The 19,543-nt window shown below is 40.3% G+C and overlaps 1 protein-coding gene across 1 annotated transcript in view; it reads left to right on the top strand.

Annotated features, from left to right (window-relative positions):
- Positions 1-10,850: 10,850 nt before the first annotated feature.
- LOC111148164 (SERTA domain containing 2) overlaps positions 10,851-19,543 on the top strand; it is a 118,243-nt gene continuing 109,550 nt past the window's right edge. Inside the window, exon 1 of the mRNA XM_022504609.1 lies at positions 10,851-11,315. The gene's annotated coding sequence lies outside the window, so the exon portion shown is untranslated. The remainder of the gene's footprint in view (positions 11,316-19,543) is intronic.

Below are 19,543 nucleotides of genomic sequence, written 5' to 3'. Positions count from 1 at the left end.
TTAGATTTATGTAATAGAAGTCAGCTAACATGGATGCCCCAGTACTGAGGGTTGCAGCCCCCACATGGTAAACATAAGACATTCGATCCTGAGAAGAGTCCTCTCCATGGGATCACACTATGGCTTCTGCAGAAACCAGAGACCCAAAGCTAGGCAGGGAGAAGCCCGCAGCTGCTGCTTTGCACACCTGGAAGGAGTATGGTCCGCTTGGGCCTCACAGTGCTGCTCTGCGGAGGTCCCTACGTGGGCTCAGGCAAGCTCCCGCACATGGGATTTTGAGGGCCATGAAATCATAGCCATTACTAAGGGTCAGAATTTCATATGCTAGTAATGAGCCATTAGGAAAGCTTTGGGCAGAGACAGGCTTTTAAGGCAGTATAATCCAAGCAGGGGTTATTCTCAGTATACTGTTGTGGGAAACAATGGTGCTTCCAACATGTCTGCTCGAGGAGATTCATGACATGACAAGGCTTGGAGAAACTTCGAGAGCCGTCGCATCCATTCCCCTGTGTTTGGGTTAGAAAACTCCCAAATCTTTCAGAAAACTACCCATCTCTCCCCAAACCTTTTGATTTCTGATATCTAACCTAGATCTCTCCAGCTCATTGTCTTTTTTCATCTCCTGCCTCCCAATCAACTTTAAAAGGCCTTTGTGTCTACTGCTTATTGACACAAAGCTAATATTACAATCACTGCTATTGTTTCATCCTTACGGTTATTATTAGCACTGAAGCACACTAGGAGGTATATAAAAATACACAAGCAAACACATTTTTAGTTCAGTCTTGAAATAAAGCTTTTTAAAAATCCAGTAATGTTTGGGTGTTTCTCCAAGTGGGCAGATATGAGTAGCCGAGTGGTGAGCAAGGCTGTATGGTATTCTGTATCTCTGGGGCTCACTCTTTAAAAGCCATTGCTCCGTTCCCACTCAGCTTCAGAAGGAAACTTACAACCAGAGGCACGTATATTAAATATATATGGGGAAGCAGGGAGGTGACAAGGATGTCATGGCGGTAGACACAGTGGAAACCCACAGAAGGAATCCACCTGAGGAGCAGGGCGGGCACTGGATGAAAACCGGCCACAGCTTCACGTGTGTGAAGCTTCCTTCCTGGAAGGACATATTTGAGTCAGAAGTGAACTGTCACGGTACCGTCCTTATCTTCCCACAAAGTGCCCCAGCTAAGAGCAGAAAGGAAAAACATCCCTGTATGAAAAACATCCAGAGGCCCCGTGGCTTACATGACCTTGTTGTTTCTTACCTTTTTTTCACTTATAAAACATTTTAAAGATTTATCCATGCTGGGGCGCCTGGGTGGCTCAGTGGGTTAAGCCGCTGCCTTCGGCTCAGGTCATGATCTCAGGGTCCTGGGATCGAGTCCCGCGTCGGGCTCTCTGCTCAGCAGGAAGCCTGCTTCCCTCTCTCTCTCTCTCTCTGCCTGCCTCTCTGTCTACTTGTGATCTCTCTCTGTCAAATAAATAAATAAAATCTTAAAAAAAAAAGATTTATCCATGCTATGAGATGTACATTTAGTATGTTACTTCGCATTATTCCATCGCATCTGCTACATTTTACTTACCTCTAGTACAGGTGTTCTTTATTTGTTTGCCTACAATACCCTGCTGCCTCAAGTGAGGATCTGATGAACATCCCCAGTTGTGTCCTCTTATGGATCTGCACAAGAATTTCTTTCTTAGTGGTGTATATCCCCAGGAGTGGAACTCCTGGGCCATCAGGGAAACGTCTACTACATTTCACGACCGACTGTCAGGAAATGGCTGTACCGGGGCTTAACTCCCAACAACAATGTAGAAGGGTTCATGTTCCCCCCAATCCTAGTCAAAACTTGGTGTTATCCAACTTTCACATTTGTCTGTCTCATGGATGTAAAGAAGTATCCTGTTTTTCTACTATGCATCCATCTGATTATCAGCAAGGTTGTGTAAGTGATACATCTACTTGTTATTTTCTCAAGGTTCCCTTCTGTAAATTTACCTGTTCATATCCTTTGGCTATTTTGCTACTGTGTTTCCTGTTTGGTTTTTCTTTTTCCCCCTCAGTGATTTGCAAGAATTCCTAGTATATTCTAAGATATTAAAAAAGATATTAATCTTTTGTTAGTTTTAACCTTTGGAAATACCCCTAATCTATCAACTCTCTTAAATTGTCTATGATGTTGTTGTTGAACAGAAAACTTTAATTTTGATGCAGTCAAGTTTATCTTTCTTTTGGTTTTATAGTTTAGGCTTTAGAGTCTCGTTTAAGAAGTATTTTCCTACATTAAGACTAGACTCTAGGGATGCCTGGGTGGCTTAGGTGGTTAAGCATCTGCCTTCGACTCAGATCATGATCCTAGCATCCTGGGATTGAGTCCCACATCGGGCTCCTTGCTCAGCAGGGATCCTGCTTCTTCCTTTGCCTGCTGCTCTCCCTGCTTGTACTCTGTCTCTCTGTGTGTCTGTCTCTCTCTCTCTGACAAATAAATAAAACCTTAAAAAAAAATTAGACTCTAGATGATACGATACTTTATGTGGAAAACCCAAAAGACCCCACTCCAAATCTGCTAGAACTTGTGCAGGAATTCAGTAAAGTGTCAGGATATAAAATCAATGCACAGAAATCGGTTGCATTTCTTTACAACAACAAGACAAAAGAAAGAGAAATTAAGGAGCCAATCCTATTTACAATTGCACCCAAAACCATAAGATACCTAGGAATAAACCTAACCAAAGAGGCAAAGAATCTATACTCGGAAAACTATAAAGCAATCCTGAAAAAAATTGAGGAAGACACAAAGAAATGGAAAAATGTTCCATGCTGATGGATTGGAAGAACAAATATTGTGAAAATGTCTATGCTACCTAAAGCAATCTACATGTTTAATGCAATCCCTATCAAAATCCCATCCATTTTTTTTTCAAAGAAATGGAACAAATAATCCTAAAATTTATATGGAACCAGAAAAGACCTTGAATAGCCAGAGGAGTAATGAAAAAGAAAGCCAAAGTTGGTGGCATCACAATTCCAGACTTTAAGCTCTGTTACAAAGCTGTCATCATCAAGACAGTATGGTACTGGCACAAAAACAGTCACATAGATCAATGGAACAGAAAAGAGAGCCCAGAAATAGACCCTCAACTCTATGGTCAACTAATCTTCGACAAAGCAGGAAAGAATGTCCAATGGAAAAAAGACAGTCTCTTCAACAAATGGTGTTGGGAAAACTGGATGGCCACATGCAGAAAAATGAAACTGAACCATTTCCTTATACCACACACTAAAATAGACTCAAAATGGATGAAGAACCTCAATGTGAGACAGGAATCCATCAAAATCCTTGAGGAGAACACAGGCAGAAACCTCTTTGACCTCAGCCGCAGCAACTACTTCCTAGAAACATCGTCAAAGGCAAGGGAAGCAAGGGCAAAAATGAACTACTGGGAGGGACTTCATCAAAATCAAAAGCTCTTGCACAGCAAAGGAAACAGTTAACAAAACCAAGAGACAACTGACAGAATGGGAGAAGATATTTGCAAAGGACATATCAGGTAAAGGGCTAGTATCCAAAATCTATAAAGAACTTACCAACTCAACACCCAAATAACAAAGAATCCAATCAAGAAATGGGCAGAGGACATGAACAGACATTTCTTTCTTCCTTTTTTTTTTTTTAATATTCTATTTATTTATTTGACAGATAGAGATCACAAGTAGGCAAACAGGCAGGCAGAGAGAGAGGAGGAAGCAGGCTCCCTGCTGAGCAGAGAGCCCAATGCGGGGCTTGATCCCAGGACCCTGAGATCATGACTTGAGCTGAAGGCAGAGGCTTAACCCACTGAGCCAGCCAGGCGCCCCATGAACAGACATTTCTTCAAAGAAGACATCCAGATGGCCAACAGACACATGAAAAAGTGCTCCACATCACTTGGCATCAGGGGAATACAAATCAAAACCACAATGAGATAGCACCTCACACCAGTCAGAATAGCTAAAATTAACAAGTCAGGAAATGACACATGCTGGCGAAGATGTGGAGAAAGGGGAATCCTCCTACACTGTTGGTGGGAATGCAAGCTGGTGAAACTACTCTGGAAAACAGCATGGAGGTTCCTCAAAAAGTTGAAAATAGAGCTACCCTACAACCCAGCAATTGCACTACTGGGTACAAATGTAGTGATCCGAAGGGGCACATGCATCCAAATGTTTATAGCAGCAATGACAGCAATAGCCAAACTATGGAAAGAACCTTGGTGTCCATTAACAGATGAATGGTTAAAGAAGATGTGGTGTATACACACACACACACACACACACACACACACTGGAATACTATGCAGCCATCAAAAGAAATGAAATCTTGACCATTTGCGACAATGTGGGTGGAACTAGAGGGTATTATGCTTAGCGAAGTAAGTCAATCAGAGAAAGACAATTATCATATGATCTCCTTGATATGAGGACATTGAGAGGCAATGTGGGGGGTTTGGGAGGTAGGAAAAGAATAAATGAAACAAGATGGGATCGGGAGGGAGACAAACCATAAGAGACTCTTAATCTCACAAAACAAACTGAGGGTTGCTGGGAGGAGGGGGGTAGGGAGAGGGTGGTGGAGTTATGGACATTAGGGAAGGTATGTGCTATGGTGAGTGCTGTGAAGTGTGTAAAGCAGGCGATTCACAGACCTGTACCCCTGGGGCTAATAATACATTATATGTTAATAAAAAGATAAAAAAATTAAAAAAATACTAGACTCTATAATTATCCTGTTTTTAATCTCTATTAGCTCAACAGGTTTCCCTTTCCTTTTTAGGCTTTTTTAATCCATCATGAGCTCACCTTTGCATATAGTATGAGATATGGATGCAACTTTAGTTTTCTCCATGGTGAACTAATTTTCCTAAAATGATCTATGAAACAAAACATCTACGTTAGATTGGATCATTGTTCTCAATCCCTCGTGTCTTCCTTGTTATTTGTTATTTGCCATGTGATTTTTTTGTAGCATCTTCTACTACTGGTGTTGGACTTGGCCATGTGACTTATTTGGCCAATGGAATGTTAGAATATGTGATGGGAGCAGGGGTATTCAATGTGTTTTAGTGACTTGACTTTTCCTCTTGAGCTTCTGTAATTGCCAGAATGAGACATGGGATGTAGACCTGAACTTCACCTGTGTCCTGGAGCTAAGCCCAGTGAATTCAGTGGAGCCCAACCAAGTCTTGATAAATCCAGACGAGGTCAGCAAGTCTCAGTTCACACACAGATCCAAGAAGGAGAAAAAAACAATAGCTGCTATAAGCCACTGATTTTCTGGGATTGTTTGTTATGCAGTATTATTATTGTAGCAATAGCTGAGTATCTCAATATGATTTCCTCATAGATTTGTGATGTCACCGTTAACACATACCAAATTCTTGTAGGCAAATGGTTTGTTTCTGAGTTCTTTATTCTGTTCCACTCTTCTACATGTCTGTAATTATCACTTAGAATATGTCTTACTATATGGGAGGATAAATTTCCCCTGATTTTCTTTTTAAAAAATGACCAGATTATATGGAATTATTTCTTCCATATGCATTTTAATATGTTTAAATCCCTCAAATCCTGCTATAGGTTTGAATAATTTGCATTGAGCTTATGAATTTTGATATCATTTATATCTTAATAATGTCATTATCCTGTCCACAAACATTATACATAACCCTATTTAGGTCTTCTTTGAAGTTTATTAACAGAGTTAACATCATTTTCCATAAAGGTTTTGTGCATTCTTTTTTAGGTTAACTGCTAGCTTTGCTGCTTTTGTAAATAGTATCTTCCTTCTAGTTTATTAGTACTAGTGTATAGGAATACTTTTGGTTTTCATGCATTGATTTTGTATTTGGGGATCTTGCTCTCTCAGTTAGGATGGGGTTTGGCTGTAAGTAACAACACAACACACATACACACATATGCACATTAGCTAAAACAACAGTAGCATATTTAGAGGTTTATTCAGGAAGTTCAAGAAGACTTCAGGTAGATATTTTAAGGCTAGTGCTGGTGTAGCATATGCCTCCTGTCTTGTTGCTCCACTGTGTGTGGCTTCTATACCCAAGGTCAGCTCATGGTCTAAGATAACTGCTCAAGCTCCAGCCATAATGTCTTCATTTGAGATGGTAGAAAAAAGGATGTGATAGAAAAAAGGATGAGGCATAACTTCTCCCTTCTAGGATTTGTGTACCTATGCCAATTTTAACCTATTACCTGAAACATGGCACTGCTTACCTATAAGGGATGCTGGCAAACGATGTCTTTGCTTTGGTTGGCCATGTGTCATGCTAAAAAAAAGTGTAGTACAATGGAAGAAAGGGAGAAAAGCATCACTGTCACCTTGCTGATTTCTGATTATTTCTAATAGCTTGTTTCTATTGGGTATTTTATATGGTGATCAAGTTACTACAAACAATCTGTTTTATGCCTTTCCTTTGGATTCTTCTATTTAATTTCTTCTTCCTTTTACAAACCTTATCCTATTAGCTGGGACTTACAGTATCATGTTAAATAGTAGTGGCAATTTGGTCTTGATCCCACACTTAAATGGAATGTGTTTTAAGTAAATCTATTAGGTAATAGTTTGCTGTATGTTTTGGTCCTTCATAAGGTTAAGTAAATTTCTTTCTATTCGTAATTTTCTAGAAGTTCTTATTATTAATAAGTGATGCACTTTCTCAAATATTTTTTTCTCTCTTAGTCTTTTTGGGATGAATTACCAATAGGTTTTCTGATGTTAAATTATGCTTGAGTTTCTGGAATAAACCCAACTTGATTTATTATATTTTCACGATAGATGGCTAGATAGGAAGCTAGAAAGATGTCTAAACTAAAGAAAGGAAAATGAAGCTCAAGTTTTTTTTGTTCACTGGAATAGGCATTTTGGATTTGGTTAGTTAATATTTTATTTAGAATTTTTGTTCATTCATAAGTGAAATGGGCCTATATTTTTCTTAAACTGTCCTTTTTCAGATTTAGAATCTAATTCTGCTAGTTTCCTTTTTTTCTGTTTCTGCTTCCTTTTGCTTGTGCTGGCTTTTTTTCTTTGTTTTGTAATTTGGAATGTAGGCTCATGCTTGTCTAGTCTCTATCTTTGGGAATTCTATGAGTTCTGGCTTGAATTCTCTATTCTCAGTAAGGGATGTGCTTTAGCTTCCTGATCCATGTGGGTAGTATGTATTCAAACTAATTGATAACTAGCTTATAACTTAATTGAGATCAGCTATAATCATATAAATATCTAAGTAGCAGTAAAAGGGAAATAGTTTATAATCACATATTGCTCATATACTTTTTTAAAAAAGATTTTTATTTATCCATTTGATAGAGAGAGAGAGCACAAGCAGGCAGAGGGAGAGAGAGAAGCAGACTCCCCACTGAGCAAGGAGCCCAACTTGGGACTCCATCCCAGGACCCTGGGATCATGACCTGAGTCGAAGGCAGGCACTTAACCGACTGAGCCACCCAGGCATCCCCCCAGGTTCCTATTTAAATGTTGCATGTGCATACTTTTGAGCCTCTGAGTTAGGTCTGAGGCAACAAAAAAATCTCACACAGTTTGGTTTTTTTGTTTTGTTTTGTTTGTTTTTTTTGGTGATCATCACACTTCTTAGTACATCATTAGTTCCGCTCCACTGGTTGGAAGAACAATTATAATAACGGTATTTTTGGGAGGGGGGACACCTGGGTGCCTCTGTTGTTAAGTGTCTGCCTTTGGCTCAGGTCATGATCCGGAGTCCTGGGATGGAGGCCCAAATTGGGCTCTCTGCTCAGCGGGAAGCCTACTTCTCCCTCTCTCACTCCCTCTGCTTCTGTTCCCTATCTCACTGTGTCTCTCTCTGCCAAATAATAAATAAAAATTTTAAAAAATATATTTTTTGTGTGGCAAAATTTAAATTTTGAAATATGAAATATGAAAATTCTATTTTTGTGCACTTTGAAAGCATAAACTAGAAAATCTCATGAATATCCTAGGTTCATATATAACATCAATTGATGATTTTTTTAAGCTTATAAAATTATCTGACTTCTCTATACTTTTAAGTGTCATGGTTATAAGGTATGCCTATGATATTTATGAAAGACAATTTGCCAGCTTCATCCTCTTTTTCAGGGATCACCTTGCCAGTGTATAATACAGACTTGTGTATAAGAAATGTAGAAAGGGAAGTGATCATAAAAATAAGAGCCTGGAAATATATAGGAGAAAGGAAATAGGTATGTGTGAGAAAGGAAAATAAGAAAAAAATAAATACAGATGCTCAAATTTTCAAAAGGAAGGAATAAATAGGGGTTCTCAAATCAAATGCTTATTTTGATATTTTAATATTTATTCAAGTCACCTGGGGTATTTGTTAAAAAAGCAGATGCCCAGGTTCCACCTATAGAAATGATGATTCAATAGGTCTGAATGCAGACCCAGGAATCTGGGTGGGCCTTAAACAACCATTTAAGAAATACTGGAATTGAGAGAGCACAGAATTAGAAAATGATACAATGTAGAGACTAAAGGCATGCCAATAAGGAAATAAGGGGGCAACTTCTGCCACAGGATGCTAAACCTGGGCATTTGGAGATCCTCTGAAAGATCCTAGTTTAAGTCTAGACTCAAAATCTTCTTCTGTTGCTATTAATACAGTGTATAAGATAACACTTTAACCAGGACTCAAGACTACACGCTGATGGGATGCCTGGTTGGCTCAGTCGAATAAACACCAGCCTTTGGCTCAGGTCATGATCCTGGGGTCCTGGGATTGAGTCCCACATTCTGCTCCTAGCTCAGCAGGGAGCCTGCTTCTCCCTCTTCCTGTGCCTGCCACTCTTCCTGCGTGTTCCCTCTCTGTCTGTCTGACAAATAAAATCGTGGAAAAAAAAAAAAAAGACTACAGGTGAAGTCATGGAGTAGGGCTAAAATCAGACAGTGAAGAGGTAAGAGGTGTCAAGCCGAGTATCACAGGGCTCAGGGCATGGATCAGTACCTTAAAATGACAATAAGGAAAGTCTCAATATGGCTAGAGTAAGCCTTTGTGTTCGCTTCTTATCTGTTCTCTGAATTTCAGACCACTGTAGGTTTTAATTTCATAGTTATGAAAAAACTTATCTTGCTCACTTCAAGACCCAATATCAACTTTCGGGTCTCTCTAGTTGACTTGTCTATGAGAAAAGGGTATGGGGTATTCTAAGTGGATTTGAAAATCTTTTTGTAGGTATGCAATAATTTGTTTTTCCTTGTTTCTTGGTAGGAAGCAACTGTAAATTTCATATAGTGCCCTGAAATGCACCTTGTAGGAAAGAAAGTGGGTTTTTGCCAGTGTCTTTGCTTTTGTGAGCATCTTTAGTCAGGTTTACTGGTAAAGTTACTTCCAAGTAAAAGTGCATGGAAATTGTTAAGGACTATAAAATGATTACTGGACAGTAGGCAAGAAATGGGGAAAAAGCCATAGCTCCTGTGAATGAGCAGTGAGATCTAGCAGTGAGCTCTCCCTAGCATTGCCATCAGGGTACCAAGTAAGGAGGGTGGGCAGAGAAGTAGGAGAAAGAGTAGTGCGTGAGGAAAGGTAAGGCACATACACATATTTAAAAGGCAAAGCCCATACAACTTGGTTCCTGCCAGGTTAAGAAGGGCCTTTTCCAGAAGCTCAATAAAGAAATGGTATGTAATCGGGAGCTGTTGCAACCTGTCCACACCCTACCCTGACTTCCCCCAGAAAAGAGGCAAGCAAAGAGGCTAATGCCATTGCCAAGCCTCGGGTCTCTTCGTTTCCAGCTTCCTCAGATCCCAGGGCACAGCAGGACGTCACAAGGAGTTGTCTCTCAGAGTGGGCACTTCAGGGATATGGGGCAAAGTTTGGATCCGATTCACTTCAAATTTGGTTGGCCCTCGGGAGTGGGGTTTGGCCGCAAGGGCATCCCAGCAGCGCAAGGCACAGGCAGAGCAGCAGCAGCCTGCAAGCTGAGTAAGGAGCCAGCCTCCGCCGCCGCCTCCTCCTGCCGGTGCGGAGTCGGCAGCACAGCCAGTCCCTATCGCTGTCACGCCGCCAGCAGCGCTGCCCCTCCGCCACCCCCTCTTCCCCCGCGCGGCCCCAGCCCTCACACGGTTATTTGCGTGACTGACCCGAACCCGGAGGGCGGGAGGGGAAGGCGTTGGCCCGCCCACTCCTTCCCCTCTGGCTCGGGGCGGCACCTTCTCCTCCTCATTGGTCACACGCTTGCGTCCATCACCCCCACACAGTCTTCGGATTGGCGGAAAGCGCACTTCTGGCGCTAGGAGGGCAGAGTGACTCCGCCGGTCTCCGGCGCCTCATCTTTCCCTCCACCCCCCGCTTCAACGTCCACCCACCTCTCCCCACCCCCCACTCCACTTCCCCCGCCCCGTTCGCGGCAGTGTCCTTAGAAGACTCATTGGGCCAGGGGCGAAGCCAGCCGCCTATGGATCCGCGCTGTGATTGGTCGACGCCCACGCCCGTCGGAGCGGCGGGATTCGCCATTCGCCACTCGCTCGGCTCCGCTCCCCGCCCCCCCAACGCCTCGCCCTCTCAGTCGCCTCCTCCCCTCCCGGCTCTTCCTCGGCCCCCTTTCCCCGCCCGTCCCCGCCGCATCTCCCCTGTCCAGCTGGGCGGGGACTGCTGTACGACTCTGTAAAGTCTGTGAGTCACTGCACAACCCATCAATCCAATTAAATGTCTTGAGCGAGTCGAGCAGGGGGTGCTGCCGCCGCCGCCGCTCGCCCCGCCGCGGCCGCCCCTGCTCGCAGCGCCCCTCTGATCCATGGCTGTCTGTCTGTACTTGTTACGGTGTAACCTCCTCCTCCTCCTCCCTCTCCTCAGGAGCCGCGGCAACTTCTCTTCTGCCAGCCTCCTCTGCTTGGGGACTGCAAAGGCATGGGATAGATCCAGAGCCACTTCTCTCTATCTCCCCTCCAGCCCTCGCTCAATTTCCCCCCTTTAAATTAAAGTCTGTTCCTCGCTCCTCGTCGTTTTAGAGATTTATTTGTCAGTCTATTATTTCCCCTGATTTATTTTCCCTCCCTGGGGCAGGGGGTCGCAGGGGCAGGTTGGTTTATTTTAGGGAAGGGGCTCTCCACCCCCACCCCCGTTTCCCCTCCTCCTTTTTCGGCGGTGACTTGATTGCCTTGCTTTTCTCCGCTCCCACCCCTCGAACTCACCGTCCTGCACTCGAGTGACGCACCGACACCCCCCGCCCACAGCCCAGACATCCCCTCCCTCGCTGCCACCCGGACCCGTCTCGGAGCTGGACCCGGTGCCGACTTCTTCGCAGAAGGGTGAGTACCGTCTTGGGTTTTGGGGGGATCTGGAAAAATGTAGCCGGTCCACTTTGGGGAGGGCAGGGGTCACGTTGTGGCAGGAGGTTCCTGGTCCGGCGTGGATTTGAGGTGGCGACTGCCTCCCTCCCTCGCTCCCTCTTCCCTCCGCCCCTCGACTCCTTATTCACCAGCTTTGCTGTATTTCTAGGTATTGCCAGACTTCCACCATCGGGGCATTATAACGCTTATAAAATGAGCGGTATTGGCATGTTTTCTGTTTTTAGGATGCTAAGTGAGCGGTGGGATCTAATAGACTCTATGACCTGCAAAAAGTGCAAAACGTCTAATGAGTACATTTTACTCTAAATCAAAGTTAAACTTTTATTTAATAAAGGCAAAGCAAAAGGTATTTCTAATTTGAGTGTGTGGGGATTAGAGCAAAGGAAGACAGGTTGCCTAGTGGCATGGCTTAGTATTTTTATTTTAAAATAGTTTTATGGGTTCCCTTTTGAAAAAAAAATATGAATTCAGTGTTAAAGACTATGAAGTCTTTGAACCTGTTGGAGGAAAGCAAGGTAAGGTGGAAATCCAGCTTGACACTTCATCTTTATCTCACCTCTTTTCAAGCGAGGCATTACCACACAGAATTTTTTATCTCTCAGTCCCTGGGCACAGTGGGATGTGTTAAGGATAAATATGGATTTTTTTCTTTTGATATCCATTTTTTGTATACTTCATTGCTCTTAAGCAATGTCATGTTACAGAATTTTGTAAAATTGGATTTGGTTTCTTGGTGTTGGGTGACTCAAAGGTACACGTACCTGCTGCCCATATATGCTTTATGAGAATATATGGATCTTTAATATTTGCCTTATGTATCTTTAATATTTAATTTGAGATAAAAGGAGAAATTATGAGAAATAGTTACTCTGAATTGGCTTCTGAGGTCACTTGTGAGAATTCAGCTTATTAAAAATGGTAGTACTCTTTTTGAATCAAGTTCTGGTCTAGTTGTCCGCAAGATTCAAATTAGGCCAAACCAAACATGTTTTGAAATATTAAAGTACAGGAAAGGCCTCTTAGTAGTTCATTCTCTCCTTCTCTTTCAGACTAACCAGAATAAGTTGTTACTAAATTTAATTTTAAAGAATAGACTGTTCCTGTTCTGAAATCTGCCAAGTTTCTACAGAAAGATTTCTTTTTAAAGAGCAGAAATGTGTTTATGATCAACCCAAAGTAGTAATGTTGACTCAAATGTAAATGCTATCGTAAGGAAATGCTTGTCATAAGCCCCAAAACCTTGCAAAGTGTTTCAGGAAGACTTATACAGAGCCTTTTGGAATTGTTTAATACATTTTTTCTTGTGGCCTTTTTCATGAATCTAAGACTGAATCAATGAGAGGCCTTGTAGTACAGTGGAGCCCTGCTGCCTAGTTTGAATCTTGCCACCTACCCTTGATGGCTATCTGAGCTTGGGCAAGTTTCAACCCTGGCCTGTGCTGGTTTTCTCCTTCAAGTGGTAAGGATGACTTTTCCTCAGAGGGTTGCTATAAAGGTAAATAAGAGAGTCCATGTCACAGAGCATTGGGTATTAGCTGTCCATCATCATCACCATCTGCAGAGAGAATATCTCATGTAGTGATTATAAGTGTGGCCTTCAGAACTAGACTCTTTAGGTTCAAGTCCCAGAATTTCCTCTTGTTCTCTTTGTGACCTTGGTCAAGTTAACTTGAAAGATTCCTCATCTGTAAAATGGGTATAATAGCAGCATTTGCTTCAGACGGTTATTGTGAGGTTAGAATGAGTTAATATATGCAAAGATCTTGATTAGTGTTTGGTCTTTTTGAATTTAATTCTCTCTTGTTCCTTGCATATCTTGAAATGTGGTTGGCTCTATTTTTTTAGAAGTAAATTTTTGGTAAAGATAAAGATTTATTGCTGTCAATGAAATAAGCAGAATTCTTATCATTATGCATGATGTTTTGTTAGATTTATACTTTTAAATTGGAGTTTATGTGAGTCTCTCTGAAATTTAGTCATTGATGAGTTGAGTCCGTCCCTCTTTCATTTAAATTTGCGTAACAGAATGTATATACCTCTGTTATAATGGTACTTATCACACGTTTGCTGTTAACTGTGATTTTCTACTCTACTAAACAGAAAGCTCTTTGAGGGTAAGAATAATGTTTCATCTGTAAATTAATCTCTAGTGCCTAGCAGAGTGCTGGGTACATAAAGAAGCTTAATGAATTCTGCATAATAAATTATATACTGTTATTCTCAAGTTGTTTATGAGTGGTTGAGTGACATAAGTGATAGTGATAGTTGGAGAATACTATTATTTGTATTGTAGACTGAATTTTTATATTCTCAATTACTATTTTTGTAACTAGAATAAATGAGGGGAATTACAGTATAGCTTATGTTTTAGTAAGAACATATTTTCATTTTGAAAATTAAACTTAAAATAGTCTAAAAAGTGCATATTGAGTATCTTTCCTTGTTATTTGACATGTCCATGTTGTTTTTTTTTTTTTTTTTAAAAGTTTTTATTTATTTTTTTTTGAGGGGTGGTGAGATGGGGAGAGGTGGCGGCCAGGCGAACAGAATGGCAGGCAGAGGCAGAGGGAGAAGCAGGCTCCCTGCTGAGCAAGGAGCCCGATGTGGGACTCGATCCCAGGACACTGGGATCATGACCTGAGCCGAAGGCAGCTGCTTAACCAACTGAGCCACCCAGGCATCCCAACATGTCCATGTTTTATTGTAAGACTTTGTGTCTCCCAAACTTTCTGTCACTAACTTGGATGTTATAATTAATATGAATTATACAAATTCTATTTTGAATGTCCCAAATGATGATATGATCTTGTTATTGACTTCAGAATTAATAATAATAAAGAGAATTTATCACACTCACACTGTGAAAATAAAGCAGCATCATTTCCTTAAGGACCAAATCTTTCTCTTTCCATTTAAGAGTGAAACTCTTTTTCTTGAGCAGTCTTTAAATAACTAACTTTTGGGGCACCTGGGCAGCTCAGTTGGTTGAGTGTCTGCCTTTGGCTCAGGTCGTGATCCCAGGGTCCTAGGATGGAGCCCTGGGTTGGGGATCCCTGCTAAGTGGGGAGTCTGCTTCTCCCTTTCCCTCTGCCTCTGCCCCTCCTCACTGCTCCTGCTTTCTCTCTCTCTCTCAAATAAATAAATAAAATCTTTAAAAATAAATAAATAAATAACTCTTGAAACAGTAAATTGTGTAATAGGAATCATAAAGGAGGTATATGTAATTAGTGAAACATTTAAACTTTAAACTTAACTGCATACTTAATAGGCATTACACAATTAGGGAATATATATTTTTTTAAATAAGCAAAATTGATGGGGCCTACCAGCTGCTTCATTTATAGAATCATTCTGTTTTACTTGTCAATAAAATGCAGTTTAATTTCTGTGCCCTCTGAAATGATAAAATGCAAGAAATGGCTTTCATGAAAGAGATCTCCTCAGCAAAGAAACCTGAATACTGATCTGCTCAGGAGTGTACAGTGTTTCATAATATTGTTAAAAGTTTTCAAATATGTGAACTATCTACTACACTGTGGATGTTTTTATATACATAATCCTTTGTTTAACTGAATCATCAGTTACCCAATTTTGTTGAATATATTGAATTTTTATTGGCTAAAACAATTAATTCAGTAAACTTGCCCCCCCCCCTTTTTTTTTAAAGATTTTTATTTATTTATTTGACAGACAGAGATCACAAGTAGGCAGAGAGGCAGGCAGAGAGAGAGAGAGATGGGGGGGAAGCAGGCTCACTTCTGAGCAGAGAGCCCCGTGCGGGGCTTGATCCTAGGACCCTGGGATCATGACCTGAGCCAAAGGCAGAGGCTTTAACCCACTGAGCCACCCAGGCACCCCAACTTGCCCTTTTTTTTTTTTTTTTTAATCCCTGCACTTTTAAAGCAGCCAAAATCAAATGAAACTTAGAAATGTTAACTTACGGACTTAGAAACTACACTTTAGTGTCTGTTCTGTGAGATGGAAAGTTGCTTATTTTTCACTTGACACATTTTAACCTGACGTTGTTTCTGTAGCTCATATCTTTTTCCCTTGACATTTTTGTGAAGGCATTGGAATATTTATTGGCATTTTACAGATGTAAACGATGTCTCCAACTTTTAAAAAAGCAGTGTTTCTGATGAAGAACTGTGGAAAGAAGAGGAGAGAGGGATAGAAATAACTTCTAGGACTTATGATTTATTTATTTATTTTTTTTTTAATTTTTTTTTAAAGATTTTTTATTTTATTTATTTGACAGAGAGAGATCACGAGTAGACAGAGAGGCAGGCAGAGAGAGAGAGGGAAGCAGGCTCCCCGCTGAGCAGAGAGCCCGATGCGGGACTCGATCCCAGGACCCTGAGATCATGACCTGAGCCGAAGGCAGCGGCTTAACCCACTGAGCCACCCAGGCGCCCGGACTTATGATTTATATCCTCATCTTCTAACCTTAAGAAAACGGGTAACTGTGTAATCTGTCGGGTAACTGTGTAATCTGTTAGTGATCAAAAGAAGAGGAAAATAATAGATGCATTATCTACTGACAAACTTAGAATTGAGGTCCATGGAGTTCTAGGCTGAGCAGTGCTACTGATTGGCACGTGACCTTGAACCTTACACTTCACTTCTACTGCTCTCCATGTTCTTATCCTTTCAGTGGGAAGAGGGAAGGCAGTTACGCTGCCCTCACTCTGAGAGTACATTGTAGGGGTTGTAAGTGCTTTTTAAAAGCATTGGAGAAGGACAAAATGCAAGCAAATACAAAATAAACATTAGCATTTAGAAATGGATTTTTTTTATCATTCTTTAAAAATCGTAACCTTTTAGATCTTTTGTCTGAAGGGCATTTTTCCTTTTAACTGCATATTTGAAGAGACTTCTTACTGGTGTGTTCACAAGAATATATAAGGTACCTTTTAAAGAGACAAGGAACTTTGGTTTAATTGAATGAGATTTTAATGTTAACACTGAATTTTGGTGTATCCTGAGTTATAGCAGATGTTGATGTTGAAGAACAAAGTATGTATTGAGGAGATAACTCATTTTATTAAGTTAAAGCTTGTAAAACCTGCTCATGCATTGCAGGAAAAAAGTGTTTGATATATCAGATTCCATTAGAAGTATATTCAAAGAGAAAAATTAATCACATCATTTACTTTTAAATTTCAAAAGGATTAGTTGGCTGTAGGACCTCTCCTTATTCTCATTTATTTTGTACCTCGAATGCAGTGAAATGTGCACATTTCAGAATATGTTTAGTGGCTTGGAGGTTTTTATTTATTCCAGCTAATCTTTTATTTAGGAAGGTGAGTGAAGACACATGTAGAAAGGCTGTGTGTTAAGCAACTAGTTTTTTTTTTTTCCCCTTTTGTCCCTGAAAGTGATTTAGCTGTCTTTAAAAGTCAAAAGCCTAGAGTTAGCACATTATGTAAGTTTCTTTGTATTTAGCTTTTCCTCTCTCTGGTTGTTAGAGGAGAGTTTTTATAACCTCATAATGTTACTCACTTTTTTTTAAGTGGAAATGAAATTCCAATGTACTCAGAGTAAAACCTATTAAGATAACTGGGGCATATGAGAAATATTATTTATCCCATTTAATATTAAGCATAGGGAACAGTGATCCTCAAATGCAAGGTTGCTAAGCAGAAAGCAACTTTTAAAAATATATTGTCCTTTTGTTCTTACTGTTCAGTTTCTAACTGATAGAAACTTGGAATGATCAGATTTCTTCTTACCTTTTGAACTTAAAGTCTACATTGATGTTTATAATTTTGTGTGGTGGTATGTATAACTCTATAGTAGTGAATGTTTACTTTTAACATATTAAATAAAAGGATCAAAACAGTCCATCCTTTATTTAAATTTGATCTGTTTTTCACAACCCTCGTCCTTTTGTCCTACCATTGTTTTCAGTTTTCTTAGTGTTTCCAGGAGTTTGTCTTTCTTTTAATGCAGTATCTTTCTTATTTGCACCCATCTTCTTTTTGCGTTGGCTTCTTTTCTCTCAATCACAGCAGGTTTTTTCTTAAGCTCTTTTTGGCCTTTGCCTCTATATAAGGTATGAAATAAGGTCTTCATTTAGTTCATTCTGCTTTTATGAAACTGTAGAAAAATATAAAATTTTCTATATAGAAAATTTGCTTTGCTTTATCTCAACAGATGAACTCTCTGATCATCTTATCTACACAAAACTTCAGTGGTAATTTTGTAAACCTGCAACCAAGTTTTAGCTTATATGAGGTGGCGAAAAGGGAAAACTCTGACATATTTATTATTTACTGCTTTTTCTGTTAATCTCTTTTATCGGGGAATACCCACAGCATTTTTTCTGTGCACATTACCTTGAAACATCTCCAGCATCCCAGCTTTGTTGTCCTTCTTTTGCTCCGCGTCCAGGGGTGCTGGTGAGCTCTGGTACCATCGCCACCTGACCATGCTGGGGGTGGCTGGCCTGAGAATATCACGCTAGATGGGAAGAGCAGCTCCTTTGTTTTGTTTTGTTTTGTTTTGTTGTTAATTCCTTAAAACCAGACAGAACATCAGACCATGTCCACTGTGAGGTTTTCCAGGGTTCACCATTGTTGAATGATTAATGGTTCCTGGTGAAGTAACCATCAGCTTTATTGTCTTCCATGGCTTCAACTCAAATGAAATGTATCCCTTTGAGTTAACTTTTGTTTTGATTTTAAGGGTTCTTTTCACCCAGAAAATCAAAGGGTATGAAAATGAATATGGATTTTTAAACAAAAGAGATTTACATAAAAATCCTTGGAGTAGAAAGTTTCCTAAGGACCCGAATCCATTGATTTGGAGAGAATGTTTAATAGTTTCCCTAAATATCTGACATTATTCAGACATCAGTACTAGAAAACCTTTCAATTTGATTAAAGAAAATGACTCCTCCTTTTGAGTTAGATAACAGTCCATTGTTACTTTTTAATTTTAACAATTCAAATATAAGATTAGATAAACTGCATTTTAGAGTTGATTAAATAAGAGATTTTTCCGTAAATTGTACTTTGTGAAACCTATGCCTCATAGAAAAGTTTGACCATTTATTCTTTTTCTTTTCTTTGCTTTTTTTTTTTTTGAACACTTTATCCCATTCCTTATCTCCATTCATTCATTTATTCAGTTTATTCAACAGATATTTACTGAACACTTACTATGTACCAGCTGTTCTTACTAGGCACATATATTACAGCAGTGGAGAAAAGAGACAAATATTCCTGTCCTTGTAGAAATTACATTCCAAACCACTGTGGTGTGTATAGAGCTTATTATTTACTATACGGAGTAATCATAACTAAACATTGTGTACTATTCTGAAAAAAAAAAAAAAAAGGGAAGATTTCTTCGTATGGATTTTATGTCCTTCAACTTGGTGTAAAAGGAATCCCAACTCCTAATACAAAACTCCATTTAAATGGACAATTATCATTTGTGTTTGAGTTGAAATATTAAACACCTATAATGTTGCTAGATGTTTCCACTAGAAATCCTGAAATCATCCTCATTTATGAACCCTGGGAAACCTACCACTGGCTAGGGTTTGAAATTTCTCCTTGGTTTTCTTTATACTTTTATTTATTTATTTTAAAGATTTATTTGTTTATTTATTTGAGAGAGAGGGAGGGCCCGCATGAGCAGGGGGGAGGGGCAGAGGGAAAGGAAGAAGCAGTCTCCCTGCGGAACAGGGAGCCCTATGCAGGGCTCAATCCCAGCACCCCAGATCATGACCTGAGCTGAAGGCGGATAGTTAACTGACTAAACCGGCGGATGGTTAACTGACTAAACCACCCAGGCGCCCCTTCTTATACTTGTAAAGATGTTTTCTTCCTTTGCTTTGTTTTCTTTGTGACAGAGCCTGAAAAAAATGTGTAATGCTGAAAATTGCACAATGGAAATGTAGTCATCTCAGCTATATTGCACAATTAACAAGAAAATCTTCAGTTTGCTCTGTCTAGTGTATGCAAAGAACTAATTTTTCGTTTCTGTGATTGTCAAAACCATGTAATTTCTTGGGGTGCCTGGGTGGCTCAGTGGGTTAAGCCTCTGCCTTCAACTCAGGTCATGGTCCCAGGGTCCTGGGATCAAGCCCTGCATTGGGCTCTCTGCTCAGCAGGGAGCCTGCTTCCCTTCCTTTCTCTCTGCCTGCCTCTCTGCCTACTTGTGATCCCTGTCTGTCA

The sequence above is a fragment of the Enhydra lutris genome, unplaced genomic scaffold (assembly GCF_002288905.1).
Source record: "Enhydra lutris kenyoni isolate GAN:26980312 unplaced genomic scaffold, ASM228890v2 scaffoldscaffold18, whole genome shotgun sequence".
NCBI lineage: Eukaryota > Metazoa > Chordata > Mammalia > Carnivora > Mustelidae > Enhydra > Enhydra lutris.
This window is presented reverse-complemented; position numbering and strand designations above follow the sequence as displayed.